This window comes from Salmo trutta, chromosome 22, assembly GCF_901001165.1.
Source record: "Salmo trutta chromosome 22, fSalTru1.1, whole genome shotgun sequence".
Classification (NCBI taxonomy): Eukaryota; Metazoa; Chordata; class Actinopteri; order Salmoniformes; family Salmonidae; genus Salmo; species Salmo trutta.
This window is the reverse complement of record NC_042978.1, coordinates 34,311,707-34,322,721: the sequence shown is the minus strand read 5'-3', so window position 1 is coordinate 34,322,721 and position 11,015 is coordinate 34,311,707.

Below are 11,015 nucleotides of genomic sequence, written 5' to 3'. Positions count from 1 at the left end.
CCTACTGGAATTGTGATACAGTGAATTATAAGTGAAAGAATCTTGAATCAATTGTTGGAAAAAATGTCTTGTGTCATGCACAAAGTAGATGTCCTAACCGACTTGCCAAAACTATAGTTTGTTTACAAGAAGTTTGTGGAGTGGTTGAAAAATAAGTTTTAATGACTCCAACCTAAGTGTATGTAATCTTCCGACTTCAACTGTATATGTGTGTGTGCCAAACAGTGGCGTGGCCCAGGCTGGTCACAAGAAAGATTTTGATTTCGGACGTTTGAAAAGGTCCTGAGGATGTCCATATATGGCACGACACTGGGCTCAATCTCACAAGGCTCAGAGCCAGAGCACACTGCTTAGACACTGGACCACAGCAGCTCAGTTCTTTAGCAAGCAGGGAGAGTACTCAATGATACTCAATGGAAACAGCACATTTTTTTTAAGTATTTTGTTTTAAGCCATCCCCAAATCACAGCCCTAACCTTAACCACTCAAAATGAATACCTAAACTTAATCCTTTAAGTTGTTTCTGTTTTAACCCTGTAACCATGCGGAATTAACCCTGTAACCATGCAGAATCAATGGGTAAAAAAATCGACATTCATACAATTACGGCAAGTCACAAAGTGAAACTATGAGATCAGGTTGGGTGGCCTCTAAATATATTGATAATTTCTTCCAAAACTTACACTGACAGTAATACTTTTTGTAGCAAATGCCCCTTTCCATTCAAATGGCGGGTGCACTGTTGGGATGCTGGACTCATTTTGGAGGAGATGAACATGTGCAGATAACCTACTTCTTGAAGTGATTGTTTGACAATCGACTAGATGTGTTCATGGCACATTAAAAGGTAATACATTTTTACAGTTAAATGACATGTCTTTACTATAAACCCCATGAATAAGTTTTGTGCGCGCCCAAGTGCGTGCACACGAGACCCCCGAATGTCACAGTATAATTCACACTCTGGATGGCACTTTCAAGTGATTTTACTGCTCTGTATGCTAATACCCTTTATATAAATGTTCTGTAAATTCCAATGTCACCAAAACATCTGAATTGAGCCCCAGACTCTAGAATCCTAACATAAGATCCACACTCGTAGATCCACGCTCAGAACATGTTGACCAAACTGGCTATGCGCGTGCGTCCACCATCGTGTGCATGTTGATTTTGCCTGTCCCCACCAGACACGTTCATGAAACGCAGGTTAAAATACCAAAACCAACTGAAACAACTATTTTACTTTGGAGACAGGTTGAAACACACAAAACATTCATGGACATTTAGCTCGTTTGCTGTTGCTAGCTAATTTGTCCTGGGAGATAAATATTGGGTTGTTGTTTTACCTGAAATCCATACGTTTCTTTTTTTTGCTGTATCTTTTTGAGCCATTTTGACATTTAACTCACAGATAAAAGGGGGAACCTAAGTTATTTTTTTATTTTTATTAATCTCTCCTCATTTGTTATTGTTCTTCTGTGGATTTTATATTGCGGTTGGCATCCAATTTCCAACCTGTGTAATGTTTATGGCCGATGAGGAATGATGCATTTTATCTATAATTTCACTTTATATGTCAAGGATTGAAAAATGATTTGCCAGTAGATTTTTGACATGATTCATGATGATGACTGCTTGTCGAGCTTGCTAGCTAAGATTTTGAAAGTATGTTGTTGACATAATCAATCCAATCAAAACTACGGTAGATATGTGATTTGACGTCATTTTATCTGCAGCCAATGACCTTGAGGCTTCTTGGATGGGCACTTCTAATGTAACTCCATGGTAGCACCCAAGGGGCTTGAATTTTTTAGCTCTATCCATAGATTTTGCGGTGACGTAGTATCTCCATGAGTGACATTACCAACCCCTACGCTACGTATTTTCCTTTGCTTTCTTGAGTAAGGCTGCCCCACCACCACAGAAAGCACTGAGCTAGGCTGAAACATCTGCATTTTGGGGCTGCCTTACTCAAGAAAGCAAAAAAGAGACCATGTTTTGTATGCAGCTTTATTAACTCATTGTTTGCTAACTGATATGTGACACGTATTAATGGCAAAATAACATGCAAAACAGGCAACAAAAGGGTCTCAAGGGTCTAAAATAGAAGCACGTTGAATAACAATTGTGTACATTTATTTTGCAACGCTCGCGCACCGAACGCAGGCGGTTTGGTCAGCATGTTAGACTTTTGTGTAATAAAAAATGTAAACCATGCAAGGATGGCAAAGGGGAACTTTTGAGTTATGTGCATGGATCTAAAATTAGGATTCCATGTAACATTTCTTGGCCATAATGAGGATCTGTTTATGGAATGGTGCCTGATGGGAAATGTGTGAAACTTGTATCGGACAGACCATGTATATACGGAATAGGGTGCCATTTGGGACACATCCTAAATCTTGTTTACTTGGAACACAGCTGACTTCACTCAGCTGGTGCTTTTTTAAATGAATATGAATCCTTAGTTTGTAAAGCCATTAAACTAACTTTTTATTGTACTAATTAGACGTAACTGATGAGTGCTCGTTGAATGAACCAAATATGAAGGAAGATGCCTGTGAAATGCATGTGTTTATGAATATCCTGAATGTGACATTTTTCTCTGAGCAACATATCCTCAGAAATACAGGATATAAAAAGTGTAGTTGTGTGTGCCACATACGTCTCGTGTCTGAGCCGTTGAATTGTGACTCAACTTTCTCTATACTGACGTTTTGCCTGTTTGATTGCCTTGCGGAGCGAATAATTACACTGTTTGTATTCTGCCATATTCCCAGTCACCTTGCCATGGTTAAATGCGGTGGTTCGCGTATTCAGTTTTGTGCGAATGCTGCCATCGATCCACGGTTTCTGGTTTGGTAAGGTTTTAATAGTCACAGGGGGTACAACATCTCCTATACACTGATAAACTCTGTTACCGTATCAGTATAATCGTCAATATTATTATCGGAGGCTACCCGGAACATATTCCATATTCCAGTCCGCGTGATCAAAACAATCTTGAAGCGTGGATTCTGATCGGTCAGACCAGCGTTTAATAGTCCTTAGCATGGGTTTCTTCCTGTTTTGAGTTTCTGCCTATAGGAAGGGGGGAGAAAAATAGAGTCGTGATCAGATTTGCCGAAAGGAGCGTGGGGGAGGGCCTTGTAGGCATCCCGGAAGTTGGAGTAGCAGTGGTCAAGTGTTTTAGCAGTGCGAGTAAGTACTACAGTCAGTGTTGATAGAACTTCTGCAGCATTTTTCTCAAACTTGCTTTGTTAAAATCCCCAGCGACAATAAATGCGGCCTCATGATATGTGGTTTGCATAAAGTCCAGTGAATTTCTTTGAGGGGCGTTGTGGTATCAGCTTGAGGGTGGATATACATGGCTGTGACTATAACCGAAGAGAATTCTCTTGGGAGATAATACAATCTGTATTTGATTGTGAGGTATTCTAGGTCGGGTGAACAAAAGGACTTGAGTTCCTGTATGTTATCACAATCACACCATGAGTCGTTAATCATGAAACATACACTCCCGCCCTTCTTCTTCCCGGAGAGTTCTTTATTCCTGTCTGTGCGATGAACTGAGAACCCAACTGGCTGGACGTACAGTACTCGGTATATTCCGAGAGAGCCATGTTTCTGTGGAACAGAGTACGTTACAATCCCTGATGTCTCTCTGGAAAGAAATCCTCGCCCCTAAGCTCGTCAACTTTGTTATCCAGAGACTGAACATTAGCGAGTAATATACTCGGAAGCGGTGGGTGGTGTGTGCGCCTCCTCAGTCGGACTAGAAGACCACTCCGAGTACCTCTCCTCCGCTGGCGGTGTTTTGGGTCGGCCTCTGGAATCAGTTCAATTGACCTGAGGGGTGCGAACAAAGGATCTGATTCAGGAAAGCTGCAGTCCTGGTCGTAATGCTGGTAGTGCTGGTGAGTTACCGCCGCTCTGATATCCAATAGTTCTTCCCGGCTCTATGTAATAACACAACATTTTCTGGGCTAATAATGTAAGAAATAATACATTAAAAAAACTAAATACTGCTAAGTTTCCTAAGAACTAGAAGCACGGTAGTCCTCTGTCTGCGCCATTTTCAATCAAGCTTCGGGTAGAGTGGGTAATGGGTAGAGTCCAGTGGGTGTGCGTAGAGTCAGTGCAAAAGAGTTAGTTAAAGGGTCAATGCAGGTACTGTAGTCCGGGTAGCTATTTAGAGGCCTTGTTTAGCAGTCTTATTTTTGGGTTATTTTATTAGAATCCCGATTTAGCTGTAGCGAAAGCAGCAGCTACTCTTCCTAGGATCCACACAAAACATGACATAATACACAACGTTAATAGACAAGAATAGCTCAAGGACAGAACTACATACGTTTAAAAATGGCACACAGCCTACATATCAATACATACACAAAATATCTAGGTCAAATAGGGGACAGGCTTTGTGAGGTGTTGCATTATCTGTTTTTTTTAAATCAGGTTTGCTGTTCATTTTAACAGATGGAAGGGAGTTCCATTCAATAATGGCTCTATATAATAATGTACTCTTTCTTGAATTTGTTCTGGGCCTGGGGACTGAGGAAACACCCCTGGTGGCATGTCTGGAGGGGTAAGTGTGTGTGACAGAGATGTGTGTAAGTTGACAATGCAAACAATTTGGAATTTTCAACACAATGTTTCTTATGAAAAGAAGTGATGCAGTCAGTCTCTCCTCAACTCTTAGCCAAGAGAGCCTGGCATGCATAGTATTTATATTAGCCCTCTGATTACAATGAAGAGCAAGATGTGCCGCTCTGTTCTGGGCCAGCTGCAGTTTAATTAACTAGGTCTTTCTTTGCAGCACTTGACCATATGACTGGACAATAATCAAGATAAGAAAAACCTAGAGCCTGCATGACTTGCTTTTTTGGAGAGGGTGTAAAAAACTTTAAAAAAACTGAGCATCTCTTTATTATGGACAGACCTTATGGCTTGGGGGTAGAAGCTGTTCAGGATCCTGTTGGTTCCAGACTTGGTGCACTGGTACAGCTTGTCGTGCACTAGCAGAGAGAAAAGTCTATGGCTTGGGTGGCTGGAGTCTTTTTTTGGGCCTTTCTCTGATACTGCCTGGTATAGAGGTCCTGGATGGCAGGAAGCTCAGAGAGTCAAGAAAGTAATCTACTGGTGTGTGTGTGTGTGTGTGTGCATGTGCGCGTGTGCCTATGTCCCTCTCCCAGTGTCCCCCTGTGACTGGGCTGTCAGTGTCATGTTTTAACCAGGCAGATTGACAGATATGAGAGAGTGGCTGACCCTGTAGCTGGAAACTGGGGGGTGAGGTAGTGGATTTTAACATTGCCTCAAGATGCTGAAATTCATTAAGGAAATATCTCTTTTATAGAGGGAATAATTTGATATTATATATCATGAAGAGTAGGCAAGGTCAGGGCTCAGACCACACACACTCTGTCATAAAGAGTTGGCAAGCAGTAAGGTCAAGAGAAGCAGAGAGGTCCAGGTTGGAGAGCAGGAAGAGAGAGACTTACAGTAATTCTCATTCTTTATTAATGCAACTAATCACTAATTATCTACCAATATCATCCATACCAATATCATCCATACCCGACACACTAATTCAAATGACACAACGCTTAAACCCCCAGGTGGATAACACAGAAAACAGATAGTTCTAAAGGCAGGGCATTATCAAAGTGATAGATAATGCAGCCTGCTTATGTTTTGGTAGCACTAAGTGTGCAGTAGTTAGTGTGTGCAATATAATATGGTTTAGACCAGTAGATCATAAATATTCATGGCAGGTCCTTTAGTATTCCCCTGAGGGACCAAAGAGGCTGTTCCACTGTACTCTACTATGTTAAAATTCCCCTGATGTCCTCTCCTCTTCCCAATCAGTCACATCTCGCTAGGAATACAGTGCATTCAGAAAGTACTCAGACCCCTTGACTTTTTCCACATTTTGTTACTTTAGCCTTATTCTAAAATTGATTGAAAATTTTTTTTAAATTCTCATCAATCTACACACAATACCCCATAATGACAAAGCAAAAACAGGTTTTTAGAAATGTTAGCAAATTCTTCAAAAAAAAAGTGAAAATATCACATTTATTCAGACCCTTTACTCAGTACTTTGAAGCACTGTTGGCAGCGATTACAGACTCAACTCTTCTTGGGTATGACCCTACAAGCTTGGCACACCTGTATTTGGGGAGTTTCTACCATTCTTCTCTGAAGATACTCTCAAGCTCTGTCAGGTTGGATTGGGAGCGTCGCTGCACAGCTATTTTCAGGTCTCTCCAGAGATGTTCGATCGGGTTCAAGTCCGGGCTCTGGCTGGGCCACTCAAGGACATTCAGAGACTAGTTCCGAAGCCACTCCTGCATTGTCTTGGCTGAGGGTCGTTGTCCTGTTGGAAGGTAAACCTTCGCCGCAGTCTGAGGTCCTGAATGCTCTGGAGCAGGTTTTCATTAGGGATCTCTCTGTACTTTGCTCTGTTCATCTTTCCTTCAACCCTGACTAGTCTCCCAGTCCCTGCTGCTGAAAAACATTCTCATAGCATGATGCTGCCACTGCCATGCTTCACCGTAAGGATGGTGTCAGGTTTCCTCCAGACGTGACGCTTGGCATTCAGGCCAAAGAGTTCAATCTTGGTTTCATCAGAACAGAGAATTTTGTTTCTCATGGTCAGAGTCCTTTTGGCATACTCCAAGTGGGCAGTTGTGCCTTTTACTGAGGAGTGGCTTCCGTCTGGCCACTCTACCAATAAGGCCTGATTGCTGGAGTGCTGCAGCGATGGTTGTCCTTCTGGAAGGTTCTCCCATCTCCTCAGAGGAACTCTAGAGCTTTGTCACAGTGACCATTGGGTTCTTGGTCACCTCCCTTGGTCACCAAGGCCCTTCTCCCCCGATTGCTCAGTTTAGCCGGGTGGCCAGCTCTAGGAAGAGTCCTGGTAGTTTCTAACTTCTCCCATTTAAGAATGATGGAGGCCACTTTGTTCTTGGGGACCTTCAATGCTGTAGAAATGTTTTAGTACCCTTGCTTGGATCTGTGCATTGACAGAATCCTGTCTCGGAGCTCTATGGACAATTCCTTCGACCTCACGGCTTGGTTTTTGCTCTGACATGCACTGTCAACTGTGGGACCTTATATAGACAGGTGTGTGCCTTTCCAAATCATGTCCAATCAATGGAATTTACCACAGGTGGACAATCAAGTTGTAGAAACATCTCAAGGATGATCAATGGAAACAGGATGCACCTGAGCTCATTTTCGAGTCTCATAGCAAAGGGTCTGAATACTTATTGTAAATAAGGTATCGGTTTCTTTTTTAGATACATTTTCAAAAATGTCTAATAACCAGTTTTTTTCTTTGTCATTACAGGGTATTGTGTGTAGATTGATGGGGAAAACATTTCATTTAATACATATTAAATACATATTAAAATAAGGCTGTCACGTAACAAAATGTGGAAAAAGGGAAGGGGCTTGAATACTTTCCGAATGCACTGTATGTCTGTGCTGCTGCTGTGGGGAGAGTTTTCCACACACACACCAGCAGGATAAAGTAGGATAATTGTGATGCTGTACGTTCTTTAATAATGACTGATTGACTAAGCGCTTAGTCTTTAATATTTCAGAGTGCATACTTAGCTCCCTGAAAACTCACCCTTTGGTAAGCCTGCCATGCAACACACACACACACACACACACACACACACATACCCACACAAACAACCACACAAAAAATGTATTCCCATTCAAAATCCTATTTTCCCTAACCTTAACCAAACCCTGAAACCCTGAAACTTAACCTAACCCCTAAACCTAGCCCTTACCTTAAACTTAACCGCTAAGCCTAAAATAGTCATTTTCCTTGTTTTATTATCCTTGTTCTGGTCCCAGATTCACAAAACCTTCTTAATAAGAAATGTCTTAACTGACATTTCTTTCCTTAACTATAGACAAGAAGAAAGTTAAACAAAGTAGCTATTCCTCAAAAAGGTTCTTGGAACATGTATTGTGCTGTTTTTATGTTAAGAAGAAATTAGATTCTTGAAAATAAAGTTATTGGAAATGTTCTTAATTCCAAGATAGCTAAACCATTGTCTTAAACTCAGGGCAGTGTGTAATATCTTTATTCTTTTGAAACTTCTGAATGGTAAATGTTTACTGTTCATTTTTATTGTTTATTTCACTTTTGTATATTATCTACCTCACTTGCTTTGGCAATGTTAACATATGTTTCCCATGCCAATAAAGCCCCTTGAATTGAAATTGAATTGAAAAAGCTCATGAAAGCAATTGAACATGTTAATTCACTCAAAATTCATCTGAAAGTTTCAGTATTGATTATTTTAAACCCAAGAAAATGTTTTAGAACAGTAATATCAGTATGAAATATGCTAACATGATTGCCATTGCTAGCTAGATAGCTAGCTAAAATGGTTGCCTAGCAACACACATCTTAAGAAGGAATGAGTTAGTAAGAAAATCGTAAAAATCATAAGATATTGTTGAGGAATTGCACTTACGAACTATCTTATTGACTTGGGGTTTTTTTTCTTAAGAAGCTTCTTAAGTTTTTGCATAAAAAGTGTTTGGTGAATCTGGGCCCTGGTACCCACAAGGACAATAAAACAAAATGACACACTTCCTCAGTCATCTTCACTGCCATGGGTGAACAGGAGGAGAGCTACAGTAGTGGGTGTGCAGGCTTTTGCTCTAGCCCTAAACTGACACACCTAATTCAGCTAATCAAGGTCCTGATAAGCAGCTTATTAGATATATCACACGTACTGTATAGAAACACTCACTACGTAAACTGGAGAGTTAATGCCAGCATAGAGAGCGTCATTTGTTTCTCCGGGAAAGATGCCAGTCTCGTGAAGCATCTGCCTTCCGGTGTGTGTGTAATGATATGAGTGTGTGAGTGTGGTTGTGTGAGTGTGTGTCATGCACGCATATGAGTGTGTGTGTGTGTGTGCATCTATGTGGGAGCTGAAATAGGGCCGGCAGCAGTGTTGGGAGTAGTGAACTATAGTTCATCTAGTAATTTACTACATTTTGCAGTAGCTTGGTGGTAGTTGAGCTAAATTCAAATCTAGATGGTGTTTTCAGTAGTTAGCTACATGGCAAAAAAAAGTAATTAACTACTGGATCTACACACCACTTTTTTTTTTGCAAAACGAAAATATGGGTGAAGTAGGTAAAAATGTACTTTATTTTTCGGCATCAGTCCTAACTAATTCTCACTTAAAACATAGTTTTTGTGTTTAATAGGATAAATTACACATTCTGTTAACATCTGACTACAGTGATCTGTTCTTGCAATCTGTATTCTGACTTTTCAGATTTAGATATAGTTTTTCACGAAGTATTCAAAGTAGCATTAGCTAAGTGAACTATATTTTTCTAGTGCATCTTAACTTCTTCCAGTGTGAAATAATTGGTAGCTTGGTAAACTATACTTTCAGAGTAGCTTCCCCAACACTGGCTGCAAGCAGATTAAAGCAATGGGGAACACACTAATTAGCCATTTCCATGGAACCCAAGCAATTTATTAGTGTGACATTTCCTTTCTTCTCAGTTTCAGGGTTGGTTGGGGGGGGGCTCCAACCAACCAACCAACCAGACAAAGCCTAAAGTCTATATTGACTAAAACTGTCTCAAACATGAGAGCAAGGCAACAATAGATCACATAAAGTATATCAATGAGCATGTTTGTGATATCATTCTCATCATTTCAGCTCTCGTGGTCCACTGACAGTCACAGATTTCCCAAAAGGCAAAGCAACACGTCCAGACTAAATAATATATTCCACAATATCTACCACATATGTGTTTGATCATGAATAGGATGATATAACTTTAATCATTTACACTGAGTCACTGACTTCCCTATAGGTTAGTAAGGGTCTGTTGTGCTCTGGATGGCACGGTAGAATTAACTTGACATGGGGTATTGAATGTGACGAGATCAGCTGATTCCTCATCCAGCTTGATTTAGCAATACCCCTCCTTCTCATCTAGGATAGTGAAGATCTTCTTGACTGCTAGCTTGCATTGCACATCCTCTGAGGTGGGAATGGAGAAGTGTTGGTGCTGTATGGCCTTGTTCAGGTCCTTAGGATCCAAACACACCCTAAGAGAACCATTTCTATTTTCTGTTATGACTAGGCTGCTCACCCACTTGATTTTGTTACTTTACTGATCACACCCCTCTGCTCTTGATTGTCCAATGTCTCTTTCAACCTGTCAAGCACAGCATATGGGATTTTACTACATCCATGAACAACAGGAGGTACTTTTGGATCAATGTAGATGTGGCGCTGGCCTGGAGTCCTTTAAACACATATGCATAGCGCTTGAGTGGCTCCTCCTTGGAGCATGGCGTGCAACTTTTATAACTTTTCTGATGAGGTCAAGCTGCACACAGGCGCCTCTGCCTAGTAGTGGTGTGTCAGATGCATCTGTAACAAAGAACTGTAAATGGGCTTGTTTGTGCCGCGTGTGCACTTGCAATGTCATGGTGCCGTTTGGTTTAACGCGCTCTTTCACTTTGAATTGTTTGGGCAATTTGCTTGTGGGAGCACATTAGCTTCAGCTCCTGTGTCTAACTTAAAGTTGACCGTCTGTCACTCTATAAGCAAGTTTGTGCCAGCCAGCCAGCAGCTTTTTTGAGTGCTTGTGTCACTGCATCTATGAACATGTCCACTTCCTTGACCTCTGTTTCAACAGGAGCAACATCTGTCCCTGACCTACACACAGCTGTAAAGTGATTTCTCTTGCCACATTTTTTTATACTCAACATTGAATGCAGGACACCTCTTTGGATTGTCTGTTTTTCCACGTTTGCCACACGGGGGCCAGTACGGAGAAACATTTTTATGAAATGTATGCATTCACTACTGTAAGTCGCTCTGGATAAGAGCGTCTGCTAAATGACTAAAATGTAATGTAAAAATGTCTTTGTCTGCTGCTCACTGGTTGAGCGCTCGGCCTGTCTTTGTTCTGACTGAGCTCATGATTGCTTAACATGGCAG